This window comes from Pristiophorus japonicus, unplaced genomic scaffold, assembly GCF_044704955.1.
Source record: "Pristiophorus japonicus isolate sPriJap1 unplaced genomic scaffold, sPriJap1.hap1 HAP1_SCAFFOLD_207, whole genome shotgun sequence".
Taxonomy (NCBI): Eukaryota; Metazoa; Chordata; class Chondrichthyes; family Pristiophoridae; genus Pristiophorus; species Pristiophorus japonicus.
In genome coordinates, this window is record NW_027251767.1 from 1,206,022 (window position 1) to 1,225,573 (window position 19,552).

At 48.9% G+C, this 19,552-nt stretch overlaps 13 non-coding genes across 13 annotated transcripts; all 13 read right to left on the reverse strand.

Annotated features, from left to right (window-relative positions):
* Positions 1-1,205: 1,205 nt before the first annotated feature.
* trnay-gua (transfer RNA tyrosine (anticodon GUA)) lies at positions 1,206-1,297 on the reverse strand. The gene is given in 2 exon segments: positions 1,206-1,241; positions 1,261-1,297. It is a non-coding gene; the product is annotated as a tRNA-Tyr (tRNA).
* Positions 1,298-2,628: 1,331 nt separating this feature from the next.
* Positions 2,629-2,720, reverse strand: trnay-gua (transfer RNA tyrosine (anticodon GUA)). Its single transcript is given in 2 exon segments — positions 2,629-2,664; positions 2,684-2,720. It is a non-coding gene; the product is annotated as a tRNA-Tyr (tRNA).
* A 1,331-nt stretch (positions 2,721-4,051) lies between these two features.
* Positions 4,052-4,143, reverse strand: trnay-gua (transfer RNA tyrosine (anticodon GUA)). The gene is given in 2 exon segments: positions 4,052-4,087; positions 4,107-4,143. It is a non-coding gene; the product is annotated as a tRNA-Tyr (tRNA).
* A 1,331-nt stretch (positions 4,144-5,474) lies between these two features.
* On the reverse strand, positions 5,475-5,566 carry trnay-gua (transfer RNA tyrosine (anticodon GUA)). Its single transcript is given in 2 exon segments — positions 5,475-5,510; positions 5,530-5,566. It is a non-coding gene; the product is annotated as a tRNA-Tyr (tRNA).
* A 1,331-nt stretch (positions 5,567-6,897) lies between these two features.
* On the reverse strand, positions 6,898-6,989 carry trnay-gua (transfer RNA tyrosine (anticodon GUA)). Its single transcript is given in 2 exon segments — positions 6,898-6,933; positions 6,953-6,989. It is a non-coding gene; the product is annotated as a tRNA-Tyr (tRNA).
* A 1,331-nt stretch (positions 6,990-8,320) lies between these two features.
* trnay-gua (transfer RNA tyrosine (anticodon GUA)) lies at positions 8,321-8,412 on the reverse strand. The gene is given in 2 exon segments: positions 8,321-8,356; positions 8,376-8,412. It is a non-coding gene; the product is annotated as a tRNA-Tyr (tRNA).
* A 1,331-nt stretch (positions 8,413-9,743) lies between these two features.
* On the reverse strand, positions 9,744-9,835 carry trnay-gua (transfer RNA tyrosine (anticodon GUA)). Its single transcript is given in 2 exon segments — positions 9,744-9,779; positions 9,799-9,835. It is a non-coding gene; the product is annotated as a tRNA-Tyr (tRNA).
* Positions 9,836-11,154: 1,319 nt separating this feature from the next.
* On the reverse strand, positions 11,155-11,246 carry trnay-gua (transfer RNA tyrosine (anticodon GUA)). Its single transcript is given in 2 exon segments — positions 11,155-11,190; positions 11,210-11,246. It is a non-coding gene; the product is annotated as a tRNA-Tyr (tRNA).
* A 1,347-nt stretch (positions 11,247-12,593) lies between these two features.
* On the reverse strand, positions 12,594-12,685 carry trnay-gua (transfer RNA tyrosine (anticodon GUA)). Its single transcript is given in 2 exon segments — positions 12,594-12,629; positions 12,649-12,685. It is a non-coding gene; the product is annotated as a tRNA-Tyr (tRNA).
* A 1,331-nt stretch (positions 12,686-14,016) lies between these two features.
* trnay-gua (transfer RNA tyrosine (anticodon GUA)) lies at positions 14,017-14,108 on the reverse strand. Its single transcript is given in 2 exon segments — positions 14,017-14,052; positions 14,072-14,108. It is a non-coding gene; the product is annotated as a tRNA-Tyr (tRNA).
* A 1,331-nt stretch (positions 14,109-15,439) lies between these two features.
* Positions 15,440-15,531, reverse strand: trnay-gua (transfer RNA tyrosine (anticodon GUA)). The gene is given in 2 exon segments: positions 15,440-15,475; positions 15,495-15,531. It is a non-coding gene; the product is annotated as a tRNA-Tyr (tRNA).
* A 1,331-nt stretch (positions 15,532-16,862) lies between these two features.
* On the reverse strand, positions 16,863-16,955 carry trnay-gua (transfer RNA tyrosine (anticodon GUA)). The gene is made up of 2 exons: positions 16,919-16,955; positions 16,863-16,898 (listed from the first exon to the last, which is right to left on the reverse strand). It is a non-coding gene; the product is annotated as a tRNA-Tyr (tRNA).
* Positions 16,956-19,362: 2,407 nt separating this feature from the next.
* Positions 19,363-19,454, reverse strand: trnay-gua (transfer RNA tyrosine (anticodon GUA)). The gene is given in 2 exon segments: positions 19,363-19,398; positions 19,418-19,454. It is a non-coding gene; the product is annotated as a tRNA-Tyr (tRNA).
* Positions 19,455-19,552: the final 98 nt, after the last annotated feature.

Below are 19,552 nucleotides of genomic sequence, written 5' to 3' on the forward strand. Positions count from 1 at the left end.
CCAGCTACTCTTTACAGCCTGGAAAACGCGTGTGACTAACAATCACAAGAGTGTAGCTTTGACTTCTTATCAGGCTCGCAGATTTTTTGCAAGCTGCGCATTCTGAATTTAAAGACCTTGCAAGCTGCCCGACTTGGTCGTGCTGCCTGGCCGCTTGCATGGCAAGTGCCTTCTTCGCGCAGCAGGCAGCATATCAGTCTGCTCAATCGAAGGTCCTGAGTCAAATGCTCAGAAAAGCAATCAATGCTCGCAAGTCGTTCTTTTGGCTTCTCTCGCCTCATATATCCATCTTTGCAAAAATCAAGACGTCTTGCTTATGACATGGCAGAAAAAGGTTTGCTGTGCTTTGACCCATCTGGCGTGAACTCAGTGACACGTGAGACCACATTTCTTTCTGGAGAATTGCTCTGAGCCAAAAGCAGAGTGGAGAATGCAGGCATCGATCCCACTACCTCTCATATGCTAAGCGAGCGCTCTACCATTTGAGCTAATTCCCCAGTAGCTTCTTGCAGGTTTCCCTCATTTGCTCCTCAGTCGCCTTTTCGCACTCGTCTCCAAGCTGCTCCACGACCATCAGAGAACTGGCCCACTCCTTGTATCCAATCGACATTGCGGAGCAGCAGCGAACGAGCAACAGCAGGACGCGAAGCCACAGTAACGAAGAAAGAAGCCGAGAAGAGCACGAGACCGTGGAAGGGAAGCGAGGTGACCGGAAAGTAGCGGCCGCCCTGTGTGTGAGGGAGCAGGCGACAGCGCTGTCTGACTGATGGCCAACTTGTTTTGCCTGAAAGGGAGTGCTGAGTGCTTTGAAGTGTTGCTGCTCTGCAGTTTGTTGAATGCACTACAATGTATCCCATATTGTACCGAATTGTACTTGAACTGAAAAGCAAGGAAATGTATCGAACGGAACTGCCGTCAGCACCCAAATGTAGTGTATGGGATTGCTGACCGCAGCTAAATGTACTGAACTGCTTTTGAATGGACTGTACAAATTTTTATATGCAAATTTTGAAATTTAAAAAAACTCTGTGCTGGTGAGCAGACACAAATGCTCAAGCATAACAGCTGTGTGAAGGTGGATGCAGAGTGCATTCAGGTTTGAGACGAGAAAAGTGGTGTCCTGCTCCTTCGTGGCAACATGATGCACCATAAAGTGATGAGAACTGGTTTGAGCGAATTGCTGCTTCATCCAAAAGTACACTAGCTCCTTCGAGCCGGAATTGAACCAGCGACCTAAGGATGACTTTGCTGAGTATTCCACTACAGTCCTCCGCTCTACCAACTGAGCTATCGAAGGGAAGCGCCAAAGATTTTCCTGTGCGATGATTGTTTTCCGTGAGCATGTTGACGCATCTGGACTCGTGGCGTGGCCTGTGCGTCTTCAGTACCAGCCCATGCTGCAGCGCGGTGGGACTGTCAACCGCCAGCTACTCTTTACAGCCTGGAAAACGCGTGTGACTAACAATCACAAGAGTGTAGCTTTGACTTCTTATCAGGCTCGCAGATTTTTTGCAAGCTGCGCATTCTGAATTTAAAGACCTTGCAAGCTGCCCGACTTGGTCGTGCTGCCTGGCCGCTTGCATGGCAAGTGCCTTCTTCGCGCAGCAGGCAGCATATCAGTCTGCTCAATCGAAGGTCCTGAGTCAAATGCTCAGAAAAGCAATCAATGCTCGCAAGTCGTTCTTTTGGCTTCTCTCGCCTCATATATCCATCTTTGCAAAAATCAAGACGTCTTGCTTATGACATGGCAGAAAAAGGTTTGCTGTGCTTTGACCCATCTGGCATGAACTCAGTGACACGTGAGACCACATTTCTTTCTGGAGAATTGCTCTGAGCCAAAAGCAGAGTGGAGAATGCAGGCATCGATCCCGCTACCTCTCACATGCTAAGCGAGCGCTCTACCATTTGAGCTAATTCCCCAGTAGCTTCTTGCAGGTTGCCCTCATTTGCTTCACAGTCGCCTTTTCGCACTCGTCTCCAAGCTGCTCCACGACCATCAGAGAACTGGCCCACTCCTTGTATCCAATCGACATTGCGGAGCAGCAGCGAGCGAGCAACAGCAGGACGCGAAGCCACAGTAACGAAGAAAGAAGCCGAGAAGAGCACGAGACCGTGGAAGGGAAGCGAGGTGACCGGAAAGTAGCGGCCGCCCTGTGTGTGAGGGAGCAGGCGACAGCGCTGTCTGACTGATAGCCAACTTGTTTTGCCTGAAAGGGAGTGCTGAGTGCTTTGAAGTGTTGCTGCTCTGCAGTTTGTTGAATGTACTACAATGTATCCCATATTGTACCGAATTGTACTTGAACTGAAAAGCAAGGAAATGTATCGAACGGAACTGCCGTCAGCACCCAAATGTAGTGTATGGGATTGCTGACCGCAGCTAAATGTACTGAACTGCTTTTGAATGGACTGTACAAATTTTTATATTCAAATTTTGAAATTTAAAAAAACTCTGTGCTGGTGAGCAGACACAAATGCTCAAGCATAACAGCTGTGTGAAGGTGGATGCAGAGTGCATTCAGGTTTGAGACGAGAAAAGTGGTGTCCTGCTCCTTCGTGGCAACATGATGTACCATAAAGTGATGAGAACTGGTTTGAGCGAATTGCTGCTTAATCCAAAAGTACACTAGCTCCTTCGAGCCGGAATTGAACCAGCGACCTGAGGATGACTGTGCTGAGTATTCCACTACAGTCCTCCGCTCTACCAACTGAGCTATCGAAGGGAAGCGCCGAAGATTTTTCTGTGCGATGATTGTTTTCCGTGAGCATGTTGACGCATCTGGACTCGTGGCGTGGCCTGTGCGTCTTCAGTACCAGCCCATGCTGCAGCGCGGTGGGACTGTGAACCGCCAGCGACTCTTTACAGCCTGGAAAACGCGTGTGACTAACAATCACAAGAGTGTAGCTTTGACTTCTTATCAGGCTCGCAGATTTTTTGCAAGCTGCGCATTCTGAATTTAAAGACCTTGCAAGCTGCCCGACTTGGTCGTGCTGCCTGGCCGCTTGCATGGCAAGTGCCTTCTTCGCGCAGCAGGCAGCATATCAGTCTGCTCAATCGAAGGTCCTGAGTCAAATGCTCAGAAAAGCAATCAATGCTCGCAAGTTGTTCTTTTGGCTTCTCTCGCCTCATATATCCATCTTTGCAAAAATCAAGACGTCTTGCTTATGACATGGCAGAAAAAGGTTTGCTGTGCTTTGACCCATCTGGCATGAACTCAGTGACACGTGAGACCACATTTCTTTCTGGAAAATTGCTCTGAGCCAAAAGCAGAGTGGAGAATGCAGGCATCGATCCCCCTACCGCTCACATGCTAAGCGAGCGCTCTACCATTTGAGCTAATTCCCCAGTAGCTTCTTGCAGGTTTCCCTCATTTGCTTCACAGTCGCCTTTTCGCACTCATCTCCAAGCTGCTCAACGACCATCAGAGAACTGGCCCATTCCTTGTATCCAATCGACATTGCGGAGCAGCAGCGAGCGAGCAACAGCAGGACGCGAAGCCACAGTAACGAAGAAAGAAGCCGAGAAGAGCACGAGACCGTGGAATGGAAGCGAGGTGACCGGAAAGTAGCGGCCGCCCTGTGTGTGAGGGAGCAGGCGACAGCGCTGTCTGACTGATAGCCAACTTGTTTTGCCTGAAAGGGAGTGCTGAGTGCTTTGAAGTGTTGCTGCTCTGCAGTTTGTTGAATGTACTACAATGTATCCCATATTGTACCGAATTGTACTTGAACTGAAAAGCAAGGAAATGTATCGAACGGAACTGCCGTCAGCACCCAAATGTAGTGTATGGGATTGCTGACCGCAGCTAAATGTACTGAACTGCTTTTGAATGGACTGTACAAATTTTTATATGCAAATTTTGAAATTTAAAAAAACTCTGTGCTGGTGAGCAGACACAAATGCTCAAGCATAACAGCTGTGTGAAGGTGGATGCAGAGTGCATTCAGGTTTGAGACGAGAAAAGTGGTGTCCTGCTCCTTCGTGGCAACATGATGCACCATAAAGTGATGAGAACTGGTTTGAGCGAATGGCTGCTTAATCCAAAAGTACACTAGCTCCTTCGAGCCGGAATTGAACCAGCGACCTAAGGATGACTTTGCTGAGTATTCCACTACAGTCCTCCGCTCTACCAACTGAGCTATCGAAGGGAAGCGCCAAAGATTTTTCTGTGCGATGATTGTTTTCCGTGAGCATGTTGACGCATCTGGAATCATGGCGTGGCCTGTGCGTCTTCAGTACCAGCCCATGCTGCAGCGCGGTGGGACTGTCAACCGCCAGCTACTCTTTACAGCCTGGAAAACGCGTGTGACTAACAATCACAAGAGTGTAGCTTTGACTTCTTATCAGGCTCGTAGATTTTTTGCAAGCTGCGCATTATGAATTTAAAGACCTTGCAAGCTGCCCGACTTGGTCGTGCTGCCTGGCCGCTTGCATGGCAAGTGCCTTCTTCGCGCAGCAGGCAGCATATCAGTCTGCTCAATCGAAGGTCCTGAGTCAAATGCTCAGAAAAGCAATCAATGCTCGCAAGTCGTTCTTTTGGCTTCTGTCGCCTCATATATCCATCTTTGCAAAAATCAAGACGTCTTGCTTATGACATGGCAGAAAAAGGTTTGCTGTGCTTTGACCCATCTGGCGTGAACTCAGTGACACGTGAGACCACATTTCTTTCTGGAGAATTGCTCTGAGCCAAAAGCAGGGTGGAGAATACAGGCATCGATCCCACTACCTCTCATATGCTAAGCGAGCGCTCTACCATTTGAGCTAATTCCCCAGTAGCTTCTTGCAGATTTCCCTCATTTGCTTCTCAGTCGCCTTTTCGCACTCGTCTCCAAGCTGCTCCACGACCATCAGAGAACTGGCCCACTCCTTGTATCCAATCGACATTGCGGAGCAGCAGCGAGCGAGCAACAGCAGGACGCGAAGCCACAGTAACGAAGAAAGAAGCTGAGAAGAGCACGAGACCGTGGAAGGGAAGCGAGGTGACCGGAAAGTAGCGGCCGCCCTGTGTGTGAGGGAGCAGGCGACAGCGCTGTCTGACTGATAGCCAACTTGTTTTGCCTGAAAGGGAGTGCTGAGTGCTTTGAAGTGTTGCTGCTCTGCAGTTTGTTGAATGCACTACAATGTATCCCATATTGTACCGAATTGTACTTGAACTGAAAAGCAAGGAAATGTATCGAACGGAACTGCCGTCAGCACCCAAATGTAGTGTATGGGATTGCTGACCGCAGCTAAATGTACTGAACTGCTTTTGAATGGACTGCACAAATTTTTATATGCAAATTTTGAAATTTAAAAAAACTCTGTGCTGGTGAGCAGACACAAATGCTCAAGCATAACAGCTGTGTGAAGGTGGATGCAGAGTGCATTCAGGTTTGAGACGAGAAAAGTGGTGTCCTGCTCCTTCGTGGCAACATGATGCACCATAAAGTGATGAGAACTGGTTTGAGCGAATTGCTGCTTAATCCAAAAGTACACTAGCTCCTTCGAGCCGGACTTGAACCAGCGACCTAAGGATGACTTTGCTGAGTATTCCACTACAGTCCTCCGCTCTACCAACTGAGCTATCGAAGGGAAGCGCCAAAGATTTTTCTGTGCGATGATTGTTTTCCGTGAGCATGTTGACGCATCTGGAATCATGGCGTGGCCTGTGCGTCTTCAGTACCAGCCCATGCTGCAGCGCGGTGGGACTGTCAACCGCCAGCTACTCTTTACAGCCTGGAAAACGCGTGTGACTAACAATCACAAGAGTGTAGCTTTGACTTCTTATCAGGCTCGTAGATTTTTTGCAAGCTGCGCATTATGAATTTAAAGACCTTGCAAGCTGCCCGACTTGGTCGTGCTGCCTGGCCGCTTGCATGGCAAGTGCCTTCTTCGCGCAGCAGGCAGCATATCAGTCTGCTCAATCGAAGGTCCTGAGTCAAATGCTCAGAAAAGCAATCAATGCTCGCAAGTCGTTCTTTTGGCTTCTGTCGCCTCATATATCCATCTTTGCAAAAATCAAGACGTCTTGCTTATGACATGGCAGAAAAAGGTTTGCTGTGCTTTGACCCATCTGGCGTGAACTCAGTGACACGTGAGACCACATTTCTTTCTGGAGAATTGCTCTGAGCCAAAAGCAGGGTGGAGAATACAGGCATCGATCCCACTACCTCTCATATGCTAAGCGAGCGCTCTACCATTTGAGCTAATTCCACAGTAGCTTCTTGCAGATTTCCCTCATTTGCTTCTCAGTCGCCTTTTCGCACTCGTCTCCAAGCTGCTCCACGACCATCAGAGAACTGGCCCACTCCTTGTATCCAATCGACATTGCGGAGCAGCAGCGAGCGAGCAACAGCAGGACGCGAAGCCACAGTAACGAAGAAAGAAGCCGAGAAGAGCACGAGACCGTGGAAGGGAAGCGAGGTGACCGGAAAGTAGCGGCCGCCCTGTGTGTGAGGGAGCAGGCGACAGCGCTGTCTGACTGATGGCCAACTTGTTTTACCTGAAAGGGAGTGCTGAGTGCTTTGAAGTGTTGCTGCTCTGCAGTTTGTTGAATGCACTACAATGTATCCCATATTGTACCGAATTGTACTTGAACTGAAAAGCAAGGAAATGTATCGAACGGAACTGCCGTCAGCACCCAAATGTAGTGTATGGGATTGCTGACCGCAGCTAAATGTACTGAACTGCTTTTGAATGGACTGTACAAATTTTTATATGCAAATTTTGAAATTTAAAAAAACTCTGTGCTGGTGAGCAGACACAAATGCTCAAGCATAACAGCTGTGTGAAGGTGGATGCAGAGTGCATTCAGGTTTGAGACGAGAAAAGTGGTGTCCTGCTCCTTCGTGGCAACATGATGCACCATAAAGTGATGAGAACTGGTTTGAGCGAATTGCTGCTTAATCCAAAAGTACACTAGCTCCTTCGAGCCGGACTTGAACCAGCGACCTAAGGATGACTTTGCTGAGTATTCCATTACAGTCCTCCGCTCTACCAACTGAGCTATCGAAGGGAAGCGCCAAAGATTTTTCTGTGCGATGATTGTTTTCCGTGAGCATGTTGACGCATCTGGAATCATGGCGTGGCCTGTGCGTCTTCAGTACCAGCCCATGCTGCAGCGCGGTGGGACTGTCAACCGCCAGCTACTCTTTACAGCCTGGAAAACGCGTGTGACTAACAATCACAAGAGTGTAGCTTTGACTTCTTATCAGGCTCGTAGATTTTTTGCAAGCTGCGCATTATGAATTTAAAGACCTTGCAAGCTGCCCGACTTGGTCGTGCTGCCTGGCCGCTTGCATGGCAAGTGCCTTCTTCGCGCAGCAGGCAGCATATCAGTCTGCTCAATCGAAGGTCCTGAGTCAAATGCTCAGAAAAGCAATCAATGCTCGCAAGTCGTTCTTTTGGCTTCTCTCGCCTCATATATCCATCTTTGCAAAAATCAAGACGTCTTGCTTATGACATGGCAGAAAAAGGTTTGCTGTGCTTTGACCCATCTGGCGTGAACTCAGTGACACGTGAGACCACATTTCTTTCTGGAGAATTGCTCTGAGCCAAAAGCAGGGTGGAGAATACAGGCATCGATCCCACTACCTCTCATATGCTAAGCGAGCGCTCTACCATTTGAGCTAATTCCCCAGTAGCTTCTTGCAGGTTTCCCTCATTTGCTTCTCAGTCGCCTTTTCGCACTCGTCTCCAAGCTGCTCCACGACCATCAGAGAACTGGCCCACTCCTTGTATCCAATCGACATTGCGGAGCAGCAGCGAGCGAGCAACAGCAGGACGCGAAGCCACAGTAACGAAGAAAGAAGCCGAGAAGAGCACGAGACCGTGGAAGGGAAGCGAGGTGACCGGAAAGTAGCGGCCGCCCTGTGTGTGAGGGAGCAGGCGACAGCGCTGTCTGACTGATGGCCAACTTGTTTTGCCTGAAAGGGAGTGCTGAGTGCTTTGAAGTGTTGCTGCTCTGCAGTTTGTTGAATGCACTACAATGTATCCCATATTGTACCGAATTGTACTTGAACTGAAAAGCAAGGAAATGTATCGAACGGAACTGCCGTCAGCACCCGAATGTAGTGTATGGGATTGCTGACCGCAGCTAAATGTACTGAACTGCTTTTGAATGGACTGTACAAATTTTTATATGCAAATTTTGAAATTTAAAAAAACTCTGTGCTGGTGAGCAGACACAAATGCTCAAGCATAACAGCTGTGTGAAGGTGGATGCAGAGTGCATTCAGGTTTGAGACGAGAAAAGTGGTGTCCTGCTCCTTCGTGGCAACATGATGCACCATAAAGTGATGAGAACTGGTTTGAGCGAATTGCTGCTTAATCCAAAAGTACACTAGCTCCTTCGAGCCGGACTTGAACCAACAACCTAAGGATGACTTTGCTGAGTATTCCACTACAGTCCTCCGCTCTACCAACTGAGCTATCGAAGGGAAGCGCCAAAGATTTTCCTGTGCGATGATTGTTTTCCGTGAGCATGTTGACGCATCTGGACTCGTGGCGTGGCCTGTGCGTCTTCAGTACCAGCCCATGCTGCAGCGCGGTGGGACTGTCAACCGCCAGCTACTCTTTACAGCCTGGAAAACGCGTGTGACTAACAATCACAAGAGTGTAGCTTTGACTTCTTATCAGGCTCGCAGATTTTTTGTAAGCAGCGCATTCTGAATTTAAAGACCTTGCAAGCTGCCCGACTTGGTCGTGCTGCCTGGCCGCTTGCATGGCAAGTGCCTTCTTCGCGCAGCAGGCAGCATATCAGTCTGCTCAATCGAAGGTCCTGAGTCAAATGCTCAGAAAAGCAATCAATGCTCGCAAGTCGTTCTTTTGGCTTCTCTCGCCTCATATATCCATCTTTGCAAAAATCAAGACGTCTTGCTTATGACATGGCAGAAAAAGGTTTGCTGTGCTTTGACCCACCTGGCATGAACTCAGTGACACGTGAGACCACATTTCTTTCTGGAGAATTGCTCTGAGCCAAAAGCAGAGTGGAGAATGCAGGCATCGATCCCGCTACCTCTCACATGCTAAGCGAGCGCTCTACCATTTGAGCTAATTCCCCAGTAGCTTCTTGCAGGTTGCCCTCATTTGCTTCACAGTCGCCTTTTCGCACTCGTCTCCAAGCTGCTCCACGACCATCAGAGAACTGGCCCACTCCTTGTATCCAATCGACATTGCGGAGCAGCAGCGAGCGAGCAACAGCAGGACGCGAAGCCACAGTAACGAAGAAAGAAGCCGAGAAGAGCACGAGACCGTGGAAGGGAAGCGAGGTGACCGGAAAGTAGCGGCCGCCCTGTGTGTGAGGGAGCAGGCGAGAGCGCTGTCTGACTGATGGCCAACTTGTTTTGCCTGAAAGGGAGTGCTGAGTGCTTTGAAGTGTTGCTGCTCTGCAGTTTGTTGAATGTACTACAATGTATCCCATATTGTACCGAATTGTACTTGAACTGAAAAGCAAGGAAATGTATCGAACGGAACTGCCGTCAGCACCCAAATGTAGTGTATGGGATTGCTGACCGCAGCTAAATGTACTGAACTGCTTTTGAATGGACTGTACAAATTTTTATATGCAAATTTTGAAATTTAAAAAAACTCTGTGCTGGTGAGCAGACACAAATGCTCAAGCATAACAGCTGTGTGAAGGTGGATGCAGAGTGCATTCAGGTTTGAGACGAGAAAAGTGGTGTCATGCTCCTTCGTGGCAACATGATGCACCAGAAAGTGATGAGAACTGGTTTGAGCGAATTGCTGCTTAATCCAAAAGTACACTAGCTCCTTCGAGCCGGAATTGAACCAGCGACCTAAGGATGACTTTGCTGAGTATTCCACTACCGTCCTCCGCTCTACCAACTGAGCTATCGAAGGGAAGCGCCAAAGATTTTCCTGTGCGATGATTGTTTTCCGTGAGCATGTTGACGCATCTGGACTCGTGGCGTGGCCTGTGGTCTTCAGTACCAGCCCATGCTGCAGCGCGGTGGGACTGTCAACCGCCAGCGACTCTTTACAGCCTGGAAAACGCGTGTGACTAACAATCACAAGAGTGTAGCTTTGACTTCTTATCAGGCTCGCAGATTTTTTGCAAGCTGCGCATTCTGAATTTAAAGACCTTGCAAGCTGCCCGACTTGGTCGTGCTGCCTGGCCGCTTGCATGGCAAGTGCCTTCTTCGCGCAGCAGGCAGCATATCAGTCTGCTCAATCGAAGGTCCTGAGTCAAATGCTCAGAAAAGCAATCAATGCTCGCAAGTCGTTCTTTTGGCTTCTCTCGCCTCATATATCCATCTTTGCAAAAATCAAGACGTCTTGCTTATGACATGGCAGAACAAGGTTTGCTGTGCTTTGACCCATCTGGCATGAACTCAGTGACACGTGAGACCACATTTCTTTCTGGAGAATTGCTCTGAGTCAAAAGCAGAGTGGAGAATGCAGGCATCGATCCCGCTACCTCTCACATGCTAAGCGAGCGCTCTACCATTTGAGCTAATTCCCCAGTAGCTTCTTGCAGGTTGCCCTCATTTGCTTCACAGTCGCCTTTTCGCACTCGTCTCCAAGCTGCTCCACGACCATCAGAGAACTGGCCCACTCCTTGTATCCAATCGACATTGCGGAGCAGCAGCGAGCGAGCAACAGCAGGACGCGAAGCTACAGTAACGAAGAAAGAAGCCGAGAAGAGCACGAGACCGTGGAAGGGAAGCGAGGTGACCGGAAAGTAGCGGCCGCCCTGTGTGTGAGGGAGCAGGCGACAGCGCTGTCTGACTGATAGCCAACTTGTTTTGCCTGAAAGGGAGTGCTGAGTGCTTTGAAGTGTTGCTGCTCTGCAGTACTACAATGTATCCCATATTGTACCGAATTGTACTTGAACTGAAAAGCAAGGAAATGTATCGAACGGAACTGCCGTCAGCACCCAAATGTAGTGTATGGGATTGCTGACCGCAGCTAAATGTACTGAACTGCTTTTGAATGGACTGTACAAATTTTTATATGCAAATTTTGAAATTTAAAAAAACTCTGTGCTGGTGAGCAGACACAAATGCTCAAGCATAACAGCTGTGTGAAGGTGGATGCAGAGTGCATTCAGGTTTGAGACGAGAAAAGTGGTGTCCTGCTCCTTCGTGGCAACATGATGCACCATAAAGTGATGAGAACTGGTTTGAGCGAATTGCTGCTTAATCCAAAAGTACACTAGCTCCTACGAGCCGGAATTGAACCAGCGACCTAAGGATGACTTTGCTGAGTATTCCACTACAGTCCTCCGCTCTACCAACTGAGCTATCGAAGGCAAGCGCCGAAGATTTTTCTGTGCGATGATTTTTCTGTGCGATGATTGTTTTCCGTGAGCATGTTGACGCATCTGGACTCGTGGCGTGGCCTGTGCGTCTTCAGTACCAGCCCATGCTGCAGCGCGGTGGGACTGTGAACCGCCAGCGACTCTTTACAGCCTGGAAAACGCGTGTGACTAACAATCACAAGAGTGTAGCTTTGACTTCTTATCAGGCTCGCAGATTTTTTGCAAGCTGCGCATTCTGAATTTAAAGACCTTGCAAGCTGCCCGACTTGGTCGTGCTGCCTGGCCGCTTGCATGGCAAGTGCCTTCTTCGCGCAGCAGGCAGCATATCAGTCTGCTCAATCGAAGGTCCTGAGTCAAATGCTCAGAAAAGCAATCAATGCTCGCAAGTCGTTCTTTTGGCTTCTCTCGCCTCATATATCCATCTTTGCAAAAATCAAGACGTCTTGCTTATGACATGGCAGAAAAAGGTTTGCTGTGCTTTGACCCATCTGGCATGAACTCAGTGACACGTGAGACCACATTTCTTTCTGGAGAATTGCTCTGAGCCAAAAGCAGAGTGGAGAATGCAGGCATCGATCCCACTACCTCTCACATGCTAAGCGAGCGCTCTACCATTTGAGCTAATTCCCCAGTAGCTTCTTGCAGGTTGCCCTCATTTGCTTCACAGTCGCCTTTTCGCACTCGTCTCCAAGCTGCTCCACGACCATCAGAGAACTGGCCCACTCCTTGTATCCAATCGACATTGCGGAGCAGCAGCGAGCGAGCAACAGCAGGACGCGAAGCCACAGTAACGAAGAAAGAAGCCGAGAAGAGCACGAGACCGTGGAAGGGAAGCGAGGTGACCGGAAAGTAGCGGCCGCCCTGTGTGTGAGGGAGCAGGCGAGAGCGCTGTCTGACTGATAGCCAACTTGTTTTGCCTGAAAGGGAGTGCTGAGTGCTTTGAAGTGTTGCTGCTCTGCAGTTTGTTGAATGTACTACAATGTATCCCATATTGTACCGAATTGTACTTGAACTGAAAAGCAAGGAAATGTATCGAACGGAACTGCCGTCAGCACCCAAATGTAGTGTATGGGATTGCTGACCGCAGCTAAATGTACTGAACTGCTTTTGAATGGACTGTACAAATTTTTATATGCAAATTTTGAAATTTAAAAAAACTCTGTGCTGGTGAGCAGACACAAATGCTCAAGCATAACAGCTGTGTGAAGGTGGATGCAGAGTGCATTCAGGTTTGAGACGAGAAAAGTGGTGTCCTGCTCCTTCGTGGCAACATGATGCACCATAAAGTGATGAGAACTGGTTTGAGCGAATTGCTGCTTCATCCAAAAGTACACTAGCTCCTTCGAGCCGGAATTGAACCAGCGACCTGAGGATGACTTTGCTGAGTATTCCACTACAGTCCTCCGCTCTACCAACTGAGCTATCGAAGGGAAGCGCCGAAGATTTTTCTGTGCGATGATTGTTTTCCGTGAGCATGTTGACGCATCTGGACTCGTGGCGTGGCCTGTGCGTCTTCAGTACCAGCCCATGCTGCAGCGCGGTGGGACTGTCAACCGCCAGCGACTCTTTACAGCCTGGAAAACGCGTGTGACTAACAATCACAAGAGTGTAGCTTTGACTTCTTATCAGGCTCGCAGATTTTTTGCAAGCTGCGCATTCTGAATTTAAAGACCTTGCAAGCTGCCCGACTTGGTCGTGCTGCCTGGCCGCTTGCATGGCAAGTGCCTTCTTCGCGCAGCAGGCAGCATATCAGTCTGCTCAATCGAAGGTCCTGAGTCAAATGCTCAGAAAAGCAATCAATGCTCGCAAGTTGTTCTTTTGGCTTCTCTCGCCTCATATATCCATCTTTGCAAAAATCAAGACGTCTTGCTTATGACATGGCAGAAAAAGGTTTGCTGTGCTTTGACCCATCTGGCATGAACTCAGTGACACGTGAGACCACATTTCTTTCTGGAGAATTGCTCTGAGCCAAAAGCAGAGTGGAGAATGCAGGCATCGATCCCGCTACCTCTCACATGCTAAGCGAGCGCTCTACCATTTGAGCTAATTCCCCAGTAGCTTCTTGCAGGTTGCCCTCATTTGCTTCACAGTCGCCTTTTCGCACTCGTCTCCAAGCTGCTCCACGACCATCAGAGAACTGGCCCACTCCTTGTATCCAATCGACATTGCGGAGCAGCAGCGAGCGAGCAACAGCAGGACGCGAAGCCACAGTAATGAAGAAAGAAGCCGAGAAGAGCACGAGACCGTGGAAGGGAAGCGAGGTGACCGGAAAGTAGCGGCCGCCCTGTGTGTGAGGGAGCAGGCGACAGCGCTGTCTGACTGATAGCCAACTTGTTTTGCCTGAAAGGGAGTGCTGAGTGCTTTGAAGTGTTGCTGCTCTGCAGTTTGTTGAATGTACTATAATGTATCCCATATTGTACCGAATTGTACTTGAACTGAAAAGCAAGGAAATGTATCGAACGGAACTGCCGTCAGCACCCAAATGTAGTGTATGGGATTGCTGACCGCAGCTAAATGTACTGAACTGCTTTTGAATGGACTGTACAAATTTTTATATGCAAATTTTGAAATTTAAAAAAACTCTGTGCTGGTGAGCAGACACAAATGCTCAAGCATAACAGCTGTGTGAAGGTGGATGCAAAGTGCATTCAGGTTTGAGACGAGAAAAGTGGTGTCCTGCTCCTTCGTGGCAACATGATGCACCATAAAGTGATGAGAACTGGTTTGAGCGAATTGCTGCTTAATCCAAAAGTACACTAGCTCCTTCGAGCCGGAATTGAACCAGCGACCTAAGGATGACTTTGCTGAGTATTCCACTACAGTCCTCCGCTCTACCAACTGAGCTATCGAAGGGAAGCGCCAAAGATTTTCCTGTGCGATGATTGTTTTCCGTGAGCATGTTGACGCATCTGGACTCGTGGCGTGGCCTGTGCGTCTTCAGTACCAGCCCATGCTGCAGCGCGGTGGGACTGTCAACCGCCAGCGACTCTTTACAGCCTGGAAAACGCGTGTGACTAACAATCACAAGAGTGTAGCTTTGACTTCTTATCAGGCTCGCAGATTTTTTGCAAGCTGCGCATTCTGAATTTAAAGACCTTGCAAGCTGCCCGACTTGGTCGTGCTGCCTGGCCGCTTGCATGGCAAGTGCCTTCTTCGCGCAGCAGGCAGCATATCAGTCTGCTCAATCGAAGGTCCTGAGTCAAATGCTCAGAAAAGCAATCAATGCTCGCAAGTCGTTCTTTTGGCTTCTCTCGCCTCATATATCCATCTTTGCAAAAATCAAGACGTCTTGCTTATGACATGGCAGAACAAGGTTTGCTGTGCTTTGACCCATCTGGCATGAACTCAGTGACACGTGAGACCACATTTCTTTCTGGAGAATTGCTCTGAGTCAAAAGCAGAGTGGAGAATGCAGGCATCGATCCCGCTACCTCTCACATGCTAAGCGAGCGCTCTACCATTTGAGCTAATTCCCCAGTAGCTTCTTGCAGGTTGCACTCATTTGCTTCACAGTCGCCTTTTCGCACTCGTCTCCAAGCTGCTCCACGACCATCAGAGAACTGGCCCACTCCTTGTATCCAATCGACATTGCGGAGCAGCAGCGAGCGAGCAACAGCAGGACGCGAAGCCACAGTAACGAAGAAAGAAGCCGAGAAGAGCACGAGACCGTGGAAGGGAAGCGAGGTGACCGGAAAGTAGCGGCCGCCCTGTGTGTGAGGGAGCAGGCGACAGCGCGGTCTGACTGATAGCCAACTTGTTTTGCCTGAAAGGGAGTGCTGAGTGCTTTGAAGTGTTGCTGCTCTGCAGTTTGTTGAATGTACTACAATGTATCCCATATTGTACCGAATTGTACTTGAACTGAAAAGCAAGGAAATGTATCGAACGGAACTGCCGTCAGCACCCAAATGTAGTGTATGGGATTGCTGACCGCAGCTAAATGTACTGAACTGCTTTTGAATGGACTGTACAAATTTTTATATGCAAATTTTGAAATTTAAAAAAACTCTGTGCTGGTGAGCAGACACAAATGCTCAAGCAGAACAGCTGTGTGAAGGTGGATGCAGAGTGCATTCAGGTTTGAGACGAGAAAAGTGGTGTCCTGCTCCTTCGTGGCAACATGATGCACCATAAAGTGATGAGAACTGGTTTGAGCGAATTGCTGCTTAATCCAAAAGAACACGAGCTCCTTCGAGCCGGAATTGAACCAGCGACCTAAGGATGACTTTGCTGAGTATTCCACTACAGTCCTCCGCTCTACCAACTGAGCTATCGAAGGGAAGCGCCAAAGATTTTCCTGTGCAATGATTGTTTTCCGTGAGCATGTTGACGCATCTGGACTCGTGGCGTGGCCTGTGCGTCTTCAGTACCAGCCCATGCTGCAGCGCGGTGGGACTGTCAACCGCCAGCGACTCTTTACAGCCTGGAAAACGCGTGTGACTAACAATCACAAGAGTGTAGCTTTGACTTCTTATCAGGCTCGCAGATTTTTTGCAAGCTGCGCATTCTAAATTTAAAGACCTTGCAAGCTGCCCGACTTGGTCGTGCTGCCTGGCCGCTTGCATGGCAAGTGCCTTCTTCGTGCAGCAGGCAGCATATCAGTCTGCTCAATCGAAGGTCCTGAGTCAAATGCTCAGAAAAGCAATCAATGCTCGCAAGTCGTTCTTTTGGCTTCTCTCGCCTCATATATCCATCTTTGCAAAAATCAAGACGTCTTGCTTATGACATGGCAGAAAAAGGTTTGCTGTGCTTTGACCCATCTGGCGTGAACTCAGTGACACGTGAGACCACATTTCTTTCTGGAAAATTGCTCTGAGCCAAAAGCAGAGTGGAGAATGCAGGCATCGATCCCGCTACCTCTCACATGCTAAGCTAGCGCTCTACCATTTGAGCTAATTCCCCAGTAGCTTCTTGCAGCTTGCCCTCATTTGCTTCACAGTCGCCTTTTCGCACTCGTCTCCAAGCTGCTCCACGACCATCAGAGAACTGGCCCACTCCTTGTATCCAATCGACATTGCGGAGCAGCAGCGAGCGAGCAACAGCAGGACGCGAAGCCACAGTAACGAAGAAAGAAGCCGAGAAGAGCACGAGACCGTGGAAGGGAAGCGAGGTGACCGGAAAGTAGCGGCCGCCCTGTATGTGAGGGAGCAGGCGACAGCGCTGTCTGACTGATAGCCAACTTGTTTTGCCTGAAAGGGAGTGCTGAGTGCTTTGAAGTGTTGCTGCTCTGCAGTTTGTTGAATGTACTACAATGTATCCCATATTGTACCGAATTGTACTTGAACTGAAAAGCAAGGAAATGTATCGAACGGAACTGCCGTCAGCACCCAAATGTAGTGTATGGGATTGCTGACCGCAGCTAAATGTACTGAACTGCTTTTGAATGGACTGTACAAATTTTTATATGCAAATTTTGAAATTTAAAAAAACTCTGTGCTGGTGAGCAGACACAAATGCTCAAGCATAACAGCTGTGTGAAGGTGGATGCAGAGTGCATTCAGGTTTGAGACGAGAAAAGTGGTGTCCTGCTCCTTCGTGGCAACATGATGCACCATAAAGTGATGAGAACTGGTTTGAGTGAATTGCTGTTTAATGCAAAAGAACACCAGCTCCTTCGAGCCGGAATTGAACCAGCAACCTAAGGATAATCTTGCTGCATATTGCTATTACAGTCCTCTGCTCTACCAACTGAGCTATCAAAGGAAAACTGCAAAGATGCTTCTGTGTGATGATTGTTTTCCCAGCGCATGTTGACGCATCTGGCCTCATGGAGTGGCCTGTGCGTCTTCAGTACCAGCCCATGCTGCAGCGCTGTGAGACTGTGAACCGCCAGCTACTCTTTACAGCCTGGAAAACGCGTGTGACTAACAATCACAAGAGTGTAGCTTTGACTTCTTATCAGACTCGCACATTTTTTGCAAGCTGTGCATTATGAATTTAAAGACCTTGCAAGCTGCCCTACTTGGTCGTGCTGCCTGGCGGCTTGCATGGCAAGTGCCTTCTTCGTGCAGCAGGCAGCGTATCAGTCTGCTCAATCGAAGGTCCTGAGTTAAATGCTCAGAAAAGGAATCAGTGCTAAAAAGTCGTTCTTTTAGCTTCTTTCACTTCATATATCCACCTTTGCAAAAATCAAGAAGTCTTGATTATGACATGGCAGAAAAAAGTTTGCTGTGCTTTGACCCATCTGGCGTGAACTCAGTGACACGTGAGACCACGTTTCTTTCTGGAGAATTGCCCTGAGCCAAAAGCAGAGTGGAGAATGCGGGCATCGATCCCGCTACCTCTCACATGCTAAGCGAGCGCTCTACCATTTGAGCTAATTCCCCAGCAGCTTCTTGCAGGTTGCCCTCGTTTGCTTCTCAGTCGCCTTTTCCCACTCGTCTCCAAGCTGCTCCACGACCATCAGAGAAAACCTATTTGAGGACTAGCCCACTCCTTGTATCCAATCGACATTGCGGAGCAGCAGCGAGCGAGCAACAGCAGGACGCGAAGCCACAGTAACGAAGAAAGAAGCCGAGAAGAGCACGAGACCGCGGAAGGGAAGCGAGGTGACCGGCAAGTAGCGGCCGCCCTGTGTGTGAGGGAGCAGGCGAGAGCGCTGTCTGACTGATAGCCAACTTGTTTTGCCTGAAAGGGAGTGCTGAGTGCTTTGAAGTGTTGCTGCCCACGTCTGCGTGTTGCAGACTGGCGCAATCCAAGATCCAGGATTACGTGCTGAGGGACGCACTTAAAACTGGTACAGTCGCCGCAAAGGCACGGTGGGGAAGGGCCACGGTTTAAAGGCCTTCTGCCACGGTAAACCCGGGGGCAGGAATCAGTACACAACTCCCCTCGGGCTGTACTTGCAACTTCTTTTTCGTGTACATGGAGCACCATGATCTGCAAACACCTATGTAGTGCCATGTACAATGTAAGGTCTGTTTCGTAATGCACGTTGAAAAGAAAAAAATGTAAACGTACCGTCACCCATTCCATGTACTGTATAGTGACACATGTAATGTAATTTTGTTGAATGTACTACAAGGTATCCCGTATTGTACTTGATCTGAAAAGCAAGGAAATGTATAGAACGGAACTGCCGTCAGCACCCAAATGTAATGTATGGGATTGCTGACCGCAGCTAAACATACTGAACTGCTTTTGAATGTACTGTACAAATTCTTTTGGCTTCTCTCACCTCATATATCCATCTTTGCAAAAATCAAGAAGTCTTGCTTATGACATGGCAGAAAATGGTTTGCTGGGCTTTGGCCCATCTGCCGTGAACTCAGTGAGTGACACGTGAGATCACGTTTCTTTCTGGAGAATTGCCCTGAGCCAAAAGCAGAGTGGAGAATGCGGGCATCGATCCCGCTACTTCTCATATGCGAAGCAAGCGCTCTACCATTTGAGCTAATTCCCCAGTAGCTTTTTGCAGGTTGCCCTCATTTGCTTCACAGTCGCCTTTTCGCACTCGTCTCCAAGCTGCTCCACGACCATCAGAGAACTGGCCCACTCCTTGTATCCAATCGACATTGCGGAGCAGCAGCGAGCGAGCAACAGCAGGACGCGAAGCCACAGTAACGAAGAAAGAAGCCGAGAAGAGCACGAGACCGTGGAAGGGAAGCGAGGTGACCGGAAAGTAGCGGCCGCCCTGTGTGTGAGGGAGCAGGCGACAGCGCTGTCTGACTGATAGCCAACTTGTTTTGCCTGAAAGGGAGTGCTGAGTGCTTTGAAGTGTTGCTGCTCTGCAGTTTGTTGAATGTACTATGATGTAACCCATATTGTACCGAATTGTACTTGAACTGAAAAGCAAGGAAATGTATCGAACGGAACTGCCGTCAGCACCCAAATGTAGTGTATGGGATTGCTGACCGCAGCTAAATGTACTGAACTGCTTTTGAATGGACTGTACAAATTTTTATATGCAAATTTTGAAATTTAAAAAAACTCTGTGCTGGTGAGCAGACACAAATGCTCAAGCATAACAGCTGTGTGAAGGTGGATGCAGAGTGCATTCAGGTTTGAGACGAGAAAAGTGGTGTCCTGCTCCTTCGTGGCAACATGATGCACCATAAAGTGATGAGAACTGGTTTGAGCGAATTGCTGCTTAATCCAAAAGTACACTAGCTCCTTCGAGCCGGAATTGAACCAGCGACCTAAGGATGACTTTGCTGAGTATTCCACTACAGTCCTCCGCTCTACCAACTGAGCTATCGAAGGGAAGCGCCAAAGATTTTCCTGTGCGATGATTGTTTTCCGTGAGCATGTTGACGCATCTGGACTCGTGGCGTGGCCTGTGCGTCTTCAGTACCAGCCCA